The 12,531-nt window shown below is 39.8% G+C and overlaps 1 long non-coding RNA gene across 1 annotated transcript; it reads left to right on the top strand.

Moving 5' to 3' along the window:
- The first annotated feature begins 3,202 nt into the window (after nucleotides 1-3,202).
- On the top strand, nucleotides 3,203-11,547 carry LOC120406617. Its single transcript, XR_005599412.1, has 5 exons — nucleotides 3,203-3,302; nucleotides 4,718-4,888; nucleotides 5,324-5,419; nucleotides 10,352-10,964; nucleotides 11,452-11,547. It is a non-coding gene; the product is annotated as an uncharacterized LOC120406617 (long non-coding RNA).
- Nucleotides 11,548-12,531: the final 984 nt, after the last annotated feature.

The following is a 12,531-nucleotide window of genomic DNA, read 5'->3' as shown; positions in this document are numbered from 1 at the left end:
GCAGGGGCAAAACAGGATAGTCCAGCACCTGGTATGCATCAAGTATCTTGAGGAGGGATTGTGCCTTTCTAAGGCTGAGTCTTACTAAAATTTCTCTGAGGCATGGTTGAATGTGTTTGCGTCCCCCAGCATGGGGCTGTGCCTTAGAGACTTTGAGCCAGATTTTCGAAGGTATTTTGGCATCTAAATACCCTTAAAAATGTGGCTCTTTAACCCTTTATTATTTTTAACCTGCAGAATTCACTTAATTGTACACATACATAGGGGTGCTGGAACAATTTTTATAGTGGGGGTGTTGATGATGGAAACCATGCATTTGGTGTCTGTTATTACTACTTCAAACCAGGGGGTGCGACAGGACCCCCAGCACCCCTAGTTGCAGCACCACTGCACATACTTGGGTGAGGGCGAGGAAGAGGGGAAAATCAAACCATACTCAGCTTTGTTCTTGCTGTGTGCTTTGGAAGTTAAAAACATTTCTACTTAATGCCACGTGTAAGGAATCAGCCAAATCAAGTAAAGATTTCTCAGTTGGAGAAGGAGGGAGAACACAGGATACAAGAAGAAGAGTGATTAAAAGAAGCACATTCTGATGCTGGGAATTAAATGTTTTCTCAGTTGGAACCCTAAACTTCTGAGACTTGAAGGGCAGTGTTGTGTGAACAGGGAGTGGGCCTTTTAATCACTGTCTTGCATTCTGTGTTTGATCTAAGTTGGGATCAGTTACTGGGTTCCAACATGTTCTAGAGGGGAAAAACCATGCACTCAACAGACCTGAAAGAAGATTCCTAAGACCTGAATAATTTTGCCACTATTAACATATTGTTGAGCAGTATATGCTAATTGCTAACATGTGGTGGTATTTTGCCCACAGATATATGTTTGCAGGTCCCAGTTGAAGGAACTGCATGAATGTATGTGAGGGCAGAAGTCAAGCCCGTTGGTACCTTCTTTTTTTGTTTTGCTTTCTACTTGAGTTGAATTCTAGCACTCTGAGGTATAATAGTTTTATATCTCAAGTTACATTTGAGGAGTTACTGTTCCAGTTGCGTAGCTTTTGAACAGCTTATACATTTGTGTTTTATATTAGGTGAATCGCAGTTTGTCTACCCTAATGTAGATTGTCCTGTAAACAAGATTATGGGCTAGGGTCTGAGCACAGGAGGAGTCAGATGGCTGATTTCACCTTCCTGGTTCTTGGGACTGGAGCTGGCTCCAATGCACTAAAACCTGAGGCCAGACAGCTTTAAGTTCCACAGGTTTAGGATCCTACACCACTGGAGGACTAATCCTTACACCTGTGTGGAACAGCTGTGATGGTTTTGAGCATGGCTGCAGAGACCAAAGTGATAATAGAAAGCTTGGTTCTGGACAGCAGGGAATTGCAGTCAGCAACACCAGGCTCTGGTTATTGGTATGTTGGTTGTGTATTGTTTACATGCAAATAACATAGCTGTTCCATCCAAGCTCTCTTTGCCTTGTTAAGCAGAAGGATGCCCCAAGAAAGGGTGAGTTCAGAGACCTATGGCCCAGGCTGCTTCAAACAGGATTTTTTTTTTTTGGCTAGGCATTTGCAACTGGGTTACTGTCCCTTTGGGCTACCTGAGTGGGACAAAGGGGATGGAACCACAGGGAAAAAGCATCAGGTTGACAGAGCTTTCAGAATATTGTCTTCTTTTGAATGTTGTTTAGGAAAGCTGAGATTTTTGTCTAGCTCTTATGTGGGTGTGTGGTAGGAGAGAGGGAATAAGAAATAGCTGTCCTTCCCCTGCCTTTATGGCCTGGAAAACCGCAGCTCCCAAAGTCAGGGAAGCATAGTGTCTGATTTCTGATTAGCACCCCTCTGCCCCCGGGAGGCAAACATTAGCTGAGCATGGTGGAGAGAAAGAGGGACTGTGGTCTGCCTTTTATACACTGGGCAGCAGACCTGGCTGGCCATATAGTAGGAGGGACTATGCTGCACTGCCTCAAAGTAGTGGTTGGCAAAAACCCCTTGTGAACCAGGAGTAGCTGCTGGTGCTCTCAGGGTGGTTCAGTGCTGTTCTGCTGCTCCCATTACAGGTTGGTGTATAACAGGCACAATCTAGCCACAAACACACTTTTTTCACCTGTTATTTCATGCTGGAGACGCTAGATAGTGTAAGACCTATGAGAAATCTTTGGAACAAATTCTGAAAGTGTAATTTTTCCACAACAATTTTCTTGCTTCCAGTAGACAATTTTTATGAGAAATCCAGCCTGTTACAGTATTATCTGCCCCAAGCAAAAATCATGACTCAGGCCACTAAAAAACATGGCTTCATCCTTTCAAGTTTTTCCCTGCAGCCATGAGGGCTAGAAACTAATTTATTTTTAAAAAATGGAAGCTTTAGTTTCTCATGTAATCACATGACTCCAGGAGCAGAAGCTTAAACAGCAAAACTTGCTACAAAATCAGAGTACTGCAGCTGGCAAAATTTCTTTGTTGTCCTTAGCTGTGGTTTTTTTGCTTGTCATGTGGCCTGTCAGACCCAAGAGGATCCACATGGTTTATATTTCATTTGCTTGTTATTGAGTGTCCATTAGACATTTTTAGTTTCTCTCTCTTCCCCCCCCACCCATTGCTGATTTTGACTGGTCATCTTAATTGGTGGGATTTTTTTTGAAATTAAAGTTGATTTAGAAAATAATGTCAAGTATCAGAGGGGTAGCCATGTTAGTCTGGATCTGTAAAAGCAGCAAAGAGTCCTGCGGCACCTTATAGACTAACAGACATTTTGCAGCATGAGCTTTCGTGGGTGAATACTTGCATCCGACGAAGTGGGTATTCACCCACGAAAGCTCATGCTGCAAAACGTCTGTTAGTCTATAAGGTGCCACAGGACTCTTTACTGCTTTTAGAAAATAATGTACATGTTTGTATTTTCAATGTAATATTTACATTTCCAAATTAAAAAAACTCTTTGTTTTTGAAAATTAATGATTTTGAAACAATCATTTTTTAAATAAAATTCAGCAGAAAATGTAGAAGAATGAAAAATCTTGAAAATGAATGAGGTGAAAATGCTTTTGAAAATGTTGACATTCCTCTACACTTTATTTTGTGATTTCTCCCCAACCCCAATATTCATTCATGAATATTATCTTTAGAGAAAGAAAGCCATGATTTTAGTAACCATCTTTTTGTTCTGTATTTGTACAGGGCCTAGCACACTGGGGTTCTGGTCCATGACTGGGGCTCCTAAGCTTATGGTAATATAACTAATAGATGATGATGATGATGATGATAATAATTGTGACAGACGTGCTATTGCCAAGTAAAGGTAAGGTTATGAACCATTTTACATTATACAGTTTCCATTATACTTTGGTCACTTACTGCATGTTGTGGCTATCTTTAGTTCTCTCTCTGTTTAGACCCTGATCATGCAAACACTTGCATCATTTTAAACATGTGCATACTCCCATTGACTTCAAGGGAATATTTAAAGGTAAACATGTGCATAAGGCTTTGCAGGATCAGGGCCTAAATGTAGCTATGAAATGTCGCTGCTTATTGATGCAAGGCGGAATTTTCAGAAGTGCTCAGCATTGACTGAGCCCTGCTAGGCCAATGCTGAAAGCTTTTGAAAGTCTGAGCAATGCCATACAGAGTCACGATGCAAACCCCATCCTTCTAGACAAAGAACTGTAGGCTCACAAAGTAAAAAGAAATCACCACTGATTTCCTGAGACAAGGTGGATGAAGTAATATCTTTTATTGGACCAACATCATCAGCTTTGCATAGCTCAAAAGCTTGTCTCTTTCTCACCAACAGAAATTGGTCCAACAAAAGATATTACCTCACCCACTCTCTCTCTCTAATATTCTGGGACTAACATGGCTAAAAAACCCACTGCAAACCTGATTTCTTGACAGTATTGACTGGTATTTTCTGTTCTGCTGTATCTTTAAAATTAATTAAGGGGTCAGATTCTAATCCCGGTTACACTTATGCAATCCAAGTTTTACCCATGCTTCATTTGTAATGAAAGATGTGCTGGGGCTCAAGCAATTTTTTTACTTTCATAACCAATGGGGCAAGGCCAGGGGTGCCAGGGTTATGAACTGCCAAGCTTAGAGGTGGCATGAATTAAGCACGGGGTTTTATATAGTGTAAATTAGAGCTAGGTGGAATTTTTCATGTGAAACTTTTTTTTCACCGAAAAATACAGGTTCAGGTCAATCAAAACAATTTGTGAATTCAGGTCAATTTCAGTGAATTGTTTCTGTCAAGGAAGAAAAATGTTTAGAAATGTTGGAATTTCACTCAGTTTTAATTAAAAACAACTTAAAAAAAGCCCTTCGTAATTGAAATGATACTTTTAAAAACATTTCAGTTCACCAAAAAATTCTAAACATTTTCATTTTGGGTCAGCACCAAACAATTCCCCCTACGCCCCCTATATTTTGGACCTGCCTCCGAAGGAATATTTGGTTTTTGGAGAGCCCTAGTGGAAAGGCACCATCAATACAAATGGTATACATACTGCAGTTTGGTCACAGCCATGGGCTTATACAGCCCATTAACTCATCCTGATAATGGTTTTTAATACTCTTGCCAAATAACGAAAATTTATTGAGGACTAGAGCCAATTTTAGACAAAAATATTTTCTGTAGTTTAGAAATGGTATAACCCAAGTCAGCTACCCCTTCTAGTCCATCTCATCTCTCTCTTCTTCTCACACTGCCTTCAGCCCTTACAGAGTGTATTCTGCTGTCGATGGCATCATTGGGAATTGAATATGTTTAGTGAGGACAAGACAGAGTCCCATGACTGCAAAACAACATAGGGGACTTCTCTCATTGACTTCAGAAGGGATCAGGATTTTACCCTACAGTTGTGAAAAATTCATCTGCCACATCTGGTATCTGTACAGTAATTTATACTGCAATTTAAAAGAGTGCATTAAAAATACTAGGACCTTGTGGATCCTGGCTCAGATAAGATGTTTAAAACAGCTTTATATTTAATTGAAGACAAGATGAGATTCTCTTGTCTCTTAGTTCAGGGTCAAAAGGCATGAATTTCATAGACTAAATTATCAGCACTTAAAACTTAGGGTTTTTGCTCCATTAGGTTATTACTAAGGGTTAGGACAAGCAGAGGTCCTCCCACTTCATTGACCTGTGTGAACTTTGGTAAATCTTAAGACAGGGGTCATTGTCTATGGCATGATAGTGAATGGTTTTCCCAAACCGAGCCATTGATTTTCTTGTAATATGAAGCTAGCAGTGTTTTTCTAATAGGTTTAAAATGTTAATTTGACACTGATGACATTTCTTGTCAATTTATTTTGCAGATTGAATTGAATACCAGATTAGTTGAAAATGATAATATCATGATGATAGTACCTACAATTATCACTGCATCTTTTCTACACGCTTCAAATCCTCAGGTAAGAGCTTGATTATTTCTTTTTCTTTTGTTGTTACGCTGCTTAAAAATAGAATTCCCTTTTTTATATCTCTCTGCAAAATTTGCTTGAGATTTTAATTAGAAACAAATATGTAAAAAGGATATAATGGATTTACAAAGTGAACCCTAAAATATCCTTCAGAGAAAGGAAGAAACCATCTATCTGCTCCTCAGGATAGACTAGGCATGTTTCTAATTTGACTGCTCTAGCTGAGCTCTGTTTGTTTGTTTTTTTCTTGTGATGACTGCATGATTATTTCAGATATCCAGCTATGCAGGTATCTAACCTCTTTATTTTGAGCCCTGAGAATTTTGATGGGGGAAAGATGGAAATGGCATAAATCTACTGAACAGCTATTACATCATTTTGGGTTGAATTCTGGATCTTAAATTATGATGCTTTTAGGATTTGGGTAGTAATCTGAACTACAAATTCGAACACTTGACAGCAACCAGACCAACCAGTCTAATTCTCACTGGGTTTCATTCAGGTTAGTTCACCCTTTCACTCCCCAATTTCTGTTTTGTGCGGTGGGACTCAGATGGACCCCAAAACTCAAATTGTTACTCAGTTGAAACTCCTGAGTTTCACTTGGATTTCTACCAAATCTCTGCAAAACCAAACATCTTACAAGTCTTCAATGTGAAACAATAAATTTAAATTGGCTTCACTCATAACTAGGCCTAAGTTGATTCAAACTGCTCATGAACCTTAATGACACTTTTGCCGAAGTCGCTACTTTTCAGATGCGTAAGAAGGAAAACCCTAAACCAGGTGAATTTTGCATGTTTTGAGAAAAAGTATCACACTGATCTGTTCATGAGCACTCGAGATCTGCTTGCCTCAGACAAATTTTGTCTGGGACATTTTAGAATGGACTTTTAGAATGCATCTTCCTTAGTATCCTGACTTTTATTGAGGCAGATAAACCTCTAGGAAAGCTATACACAGTCTACAAGTTCAAGACATTATGTAAGACTCTAATTCACCAGTAGAAAATACAAATGAAATATAGGTGTCCTGAGGACACGCTCACTTACCTTTCTAGAAATCATGGTATTGGACATGCTACGTGAACTTGACTCATACTCAGCCTAGTCTGATCTAGGTTATACCAAGGAAAAAAAACTGAGAGATCTTATGCAGCCATGAACTTTTATTTTTTATCACTTGTTGTAATCCTTCAGTGATTGCCATTTAGCAACATTTACCATATCATGTTATTGGCAGTTATTTACCAGTCCGAACATAGGGAGAGCTGTGTGAATAATGCGCTTTGTGTTCTTCTTGAGGCACAGTGCCTCCTAGAGGAAATCCTGAGTGGTGCACCATACAGGCCTGTGCCTTAAAAAGCAACGTAGCCCTTAAAGAGGAAAACCAGAGGCACGTGCAAACTTTTTATATCTTTAGGTTAAAAGAGGGAAGATGGGCTACAACTAATCAAGCAGTTTTATCTCTGAATAATTGCTGGCATTTCCAGCTCTTCAGTGTCAGATTGATCTTTCTGCACTTGTAAGGGACAAGAATAAAATCCATCCTTTGCTGTTCCCAAAAAAGCTCCATGAACTCAAGTTAACCTAAAGCAAGTATTGAAATCTAAATTGAATTCTGAGCAGCACTAAATAAAATGTCATCGATCTAAAGTCAATACAGGTCCGTGAACAGAAATTACCCCATTAAAAGCCTCCTGATTTGCAATGGCTTCTGTAAAGATCAATGCTGTGAGGGGCTGAGCAACCTTAATCCACACTGACCTCAACAGGAGTTGGTACACTCAGTACTTCTCAGGAGGTGCTGAGCATTTTACAGGATCAGGCCTGTAGATTGCTCAACAAATATAACTACTGGAGTAAACAAACTGTCCAGAAGTACACAATCAATTGGACAAAAAGTGTCAAACTACTTTTGACCTTTAAAAATTTGCTTCATGCCAGCAGTTGGCTTTGCCTGCAGGATCGCTGAGTCTAATGAGACTATTGTGATGAAAAAAGACAATTAGCACAATAGATTAATCACAAACCCAAACAAGACTTTACACTAAGATCAAAATCTGAGCAAGGCAATCACTTAGTAAATCTAAGTTTCTCTTTGTTTTAGCCAGACTCCAAATTATGCTCCCCGTAATTATCCTTTTACTTTTTTGTTTGCAAAATATTTTACTTAGACACAGTGTTTGCAACATATTTTACACACACACACTCGCTACACTAAAATATTAAGATTGCAAAGTCAAGCACTCAGAAGTTAGGAAATGCCAGAACAAAGGTTTCCTGAACAACCTTAATGGCACCCCTTTACCCAGCCAGTTTTGTACTCTTCTGCTCTTCCCTCACCCCGCAAGCTCCCAATATCATTCTCTTTGCCATCCTGTCCCAGTTCCCTGCCCCTCCCCAGCCTCCATTCCTCCCAGGCTCCTTGTCCCAATCTGCTCCCCTCCATCGCCTCCAGATGTGGCTCTTGTATCCTCTGGATTCAAAGCAGGCACCTTGTCAATAGAGGAGGTTTTGGAACAAATTGATAACTTTAACAGTAATAAGTCACCAGGACCAGATGCTATTCACATGATTTCTGAGGGAACTCAAATATGAAATTGCAGAACTACTAACTGTGGTATGTAAGCTATAATTTAAATCAGCTTCTGTACCAGATGACTGGTGGATAGGTAATCTGATGCCAATTTAAAAAAACCCAAAAAACTCCAGAGGAGATTCTGGCAATTACAGGCCAGTAAACCTAACATCGGTGCCAGGCAAATTGGTTGAAACTATAGTAAAGAACAGAATTATCAGACACACAGCTGAACATAATATGTTGGAGAAGAGTTACCATTGCTTTTGTAAAGGGAAATCATGCCCCACCACTCTATTAGAATTTTTTTGAGGGTGCCTTTGAAAAGGTTCCTCACCAAAGGCTCATAAGCAAAGTAAGGGACAAAAGGGAGGGTCCCCTCATCAGTCAGTAACTGGTTAAAAATAGGAAACAAAGGGTAAGAATAAATGGTCTATCTTCACAGTGGAGACAGGTAAATAGCAGGTTCCCCAAGGATCTGTACTGGAATCAGTACTATTCAACATATTCATAAATGATCTGGCAAAAGAAGTAAACAGTGAGGTGACAAAGTTTGCAGATGATACAAAATTAATGAGGATACCTAAGTCCAAAGCTGACTGCAAAGAGTTACAAAGGGATCTCACAAAACTGGGTTACTGGGGCAATTAAATGACAGATGAAATTCAGTGTTGATAAATGCAAAGTAATGCACATTGGAAAACATAATCCCAACTATACATACAAATGATGGGGTCTATTTATGACTCAAGAAAGAGATCTTGGAGTCATTGTGGATAGTTCTCTGAAAACATCTGCTCATTTTGCAGCAAAAGTCGAAAAAGATAACAGAATGTTAGGAGCCATTAAGAAAAGGATAGATAATAAGACAGAAAATATCATAATGCCACTATATAAGTACATGGTACATCCACACCTTGAATACTGCATACTGTTCTGGTTGCTCCATCTTGAAAAGATACATTAGAATTGGGAAAAATTCAAAGAACAAGAAAAATGACTAGGTGTATGGTATTTCTCACATGAGGAGAAATTTAGAAGACTAGGACTGTTCAGCTGGGAAAAGAGTTGGCAGGGGGAAGGGGAAGTGATAGAAGTCTATAAACTCATGAATGGTGTGGAGAAAAATAATGCTTTTTTTTTTTAATTCACTACCATGTCACACAGTGCAGGAATGAGGGGTCACCCAGTGACTTAATAGGTATCAGGTTTAAAACAAACTAAGGAACTAATTTCTTCACACAACACACAGTCAACCAGTGGAACTCATTACCAGGGCATGCTGTGAAGGCCAAAAGTGTAACTGGGTTCAAAGAAAAATTAGATAAGCTCATGGAGAATAGGTCCATCATTGACTATTAGCCAAGATGGTCAGGGATGCAACCCCATGCACTGGATGTCCCTAAACTTCTGACTGCTAGAAGTGGGACTGGACAACAGGGGGTGGATCACTTGTTAATTGCCCTGTTCTGAAGGCTCTGGTGCCAGCCACTGTTGGAAGACAGGATACTGGGTTAGATGAACCATTGGTCTGGCCCAGTACGGCCATTTTTATGTTCTCCTCTACACTCTCTGGACCCACCAGGGAGGTCTCTGAGAACAACAGAGAGGCAGGCTCTCAGTTCAGGTGCCAGGACCCAGACCTGGCACAACCTGCATGAGCTCAACCAGACCTGCAATTGCAGGGAAAGTCCTGCTCATCCCCAGGCTGGAGCATGTCCACTGTCTATGGAATCTTTGGGGGACTTCACTGCAAAGCTCTAGCAAGTCTGTACTGAGCATGTGTGAAATGTGATTTGTCAAAAACTTATAACTTGGCCAAATGTGGGCAAATTGTCATGAGTAGGACAAAATGCACATCCTCAACACAGAGGCCAACCTCTTCTTCACCCCACCACCAAATTTCAAACCCCTGTTCCAAAGCATGGCTATGCCGGACCAGTTAAAAGAAAACATTGCCAGAATTTTTTAATGTTGGCAAAACAGTGTATTTTTCCCTAGCATTGTTCTCAGAAATGGCTGAACTGTTTTGCCTGAAATTAAAACAGCAAAACCCACACAGCCTGACTCAGACAGCTAGTGTGGAAAATTTCAGACCAAACTGTTAGTGTGGTAAAGTTATAAGCAACTGAAAACAGTGTTTGATAATGGCAAGTGTTGGACAACCCTAAAACCTTATGGAATTAAGAAAATCTTTATTGACTTAAGTTAAACCTTATTGAATTAGGTTTAATATCTTTGGGGTCCATCATATTAAAAATGCAATTGTGTATGTGCCTTTGTGGAACTGTGTCTAACTCCTCTCGGAGAAAGGGATGCTAATGTAATTCGTCTGGTTATCAGCCCTCGGAAGCTACACCCTGGAGAGTTTTGCATATTCTAGTTCAAACCGGATTCTCCAGGAACTAACAGATGAAGAAAGGATTTTTGAATAAATAGCCTGGTTTTAAATAGGCTCATGGCCTTCTTCCTGGTCACGGAGATCCTCAATCCTTGGGGAAATGTTGGCAGGACTGGGCTTACTGTGGCCCCATAAGATTGGGTGCATGTTCTGGGCTGAAGCTCTGATGAATTTGAAACCACAAGGAAACCCGCTGGGTGGGGTTTTGAAGGACTACTTCTGCCAGAGCCCATGTCTGGATTGGGGTGGCCTCTAGTAAGCTTATTAGCATCTGCGTAGGTTCTTCTATTGTTTGTAATAAGTCTTCTCTGTAATGCTTTTACCTGAAGAACAAAATAGGTTTGCACAGGAAGTGCTATGTGTTACCTTATCACTGTGGGTGATTACTCTGTTGTTAGTCTCTGAAGAGAAAGCAAGCAGGCCTGCTTAGACAGAATCCTTGGCTGGGATATCACAATACAGTTGGGGCTGCGCCTGGAAATATCCCAGTCAGAAGGGACAGAGATGCATGTCTCCATTCAAGAGAGATGACAGCCAGATGAGCCTGAAGCCTAGGTGGGTGTCCTTGCTTGACCCTAAAGGGGAACTACAGGTGCAGTTGCTCTAAACTGTGACACACATGTATATAGAGTGTGTGTACATGTGTGCGCATGCGCGCACGCGCGCACACAATTTTCAAAAAATATTTTTTATAATGGTCATGTAAAAAGAGAGATGCCAACTGCAGAACCATAAGTAACAAATAACTTGTCTCAAATGGAAAAGGTTCAATATCATTTTGTATATTAAGATTTTGGGGGTTACTTTCAAAAAAGGATTTTAGCATCAGTGGGTGAGTGATAATTAAAAAACAAGATTTTTATTTACAAATAGAGGTAGCCAATTAGTGAAATAACTGATATTATCACAAATAAAGAAACATTGCTTGGCTTGCTTTGATTTCTGGCACCATATTATTCATTATTTGTGGATGTTTGGACCACTGCCATGAATTTCTGAAAGTGTTGGCGAAGCCTAGGGTTTCATTAATTTCAGTTTTCAGCTCATATGCAGTGAGAAACTGTGTGAGAGAGAACCTGTTACCAATCTACTAGCTGAAGTACCTTCCGAAGAACTCAAATATGAAAAAACCTTGTCCTTCACATAAATAAATGTTGCAATTTTGATTCAAGAATATGCAATAATGTGTTGTTCCTATTCATTTTTCTTCCTTTAAAAAAAAAAACAACCAAAGTTTCATCCATCCAAGCAGAAGCAATACAGTTGACAAATCCCAGATATGAATAAAAACATATCTGAGGAGGGAAGGGGGGAGGGGAGAAAATTAACTCAAAACAATATTTCTAACAAAAAAATGCTCTAAGGTCCTAACCATGCACAATGTACCACACTAGTGTGGAAGTCTGCCTGCACAGAAGATGATTCAGGAACAACACCTGTGTTTGTAATAAACACTATCCATAACAAATAGTTTGATCAGCTCGGTTTGTAAATATTCCGTATCAACCTTGTTTAGCTATAAATATGGACAGACTAGACCCTTTGGAATATGGAATTATGAGCTCCTCAGCTAGTGTAAACTGACAACTGCCTTAGTACTATGCCCTTTTCCACCACTGAGGATCTGGCCCTGGACTTTTTTTATGTGAAAAAATGCCTCTGCTTCTAATGTGGCACAGCAAACAAGAAATTCAAGATACTTATTGTAACCACACTTTAAATTATATACATATTCTTGAAGCAGAGTTGCCACATTGTATTTTGTAATGGACACAATATTTTTCATACTTCACTTGCGGTGGTGGTGGATTGGGAACAGGTTTTCTCATAAACACATTTTGACATCATTAACTCATCTACATGAGAGAGGAAAAAAAAATTCAGCCCCTCAAAGGGTTCTGTACAGTCCCTTTTGAAATTATAAAATATATGAAATGGTTTGTTTTATAGCAAGTAAAATGTACCAACATATTGTGACAGACCCAGAGCAGTGGGGTACAGGAGTCTGGTAGAGGGCAAATATACTGGTCACTGGCTGAGTAGTTTTCTGTTCCCTGAGTGACCAGAGCAGGGGCTGCACTAGAGTAATCAGGAACCTGCTAGAACCAATTAAGGCAGACAA

This window comes from Mauremys reevesii, linkage group 5 (assembly GCF_016161935.1).
Source record: "Mauremys reevesii isolate NIE-2019 linkage group 5, ASM1616193v1, whole genome shotgun sequence".
Taxonomy (NCBI): Eukaryota; Metazoa; Chordata; order Testudines; family Geoemydidae; genus Mauremys; species Mauremys reevesii.
This window is presented reverse-complemented; position numbering and strand designations above follow the sequence as displayed.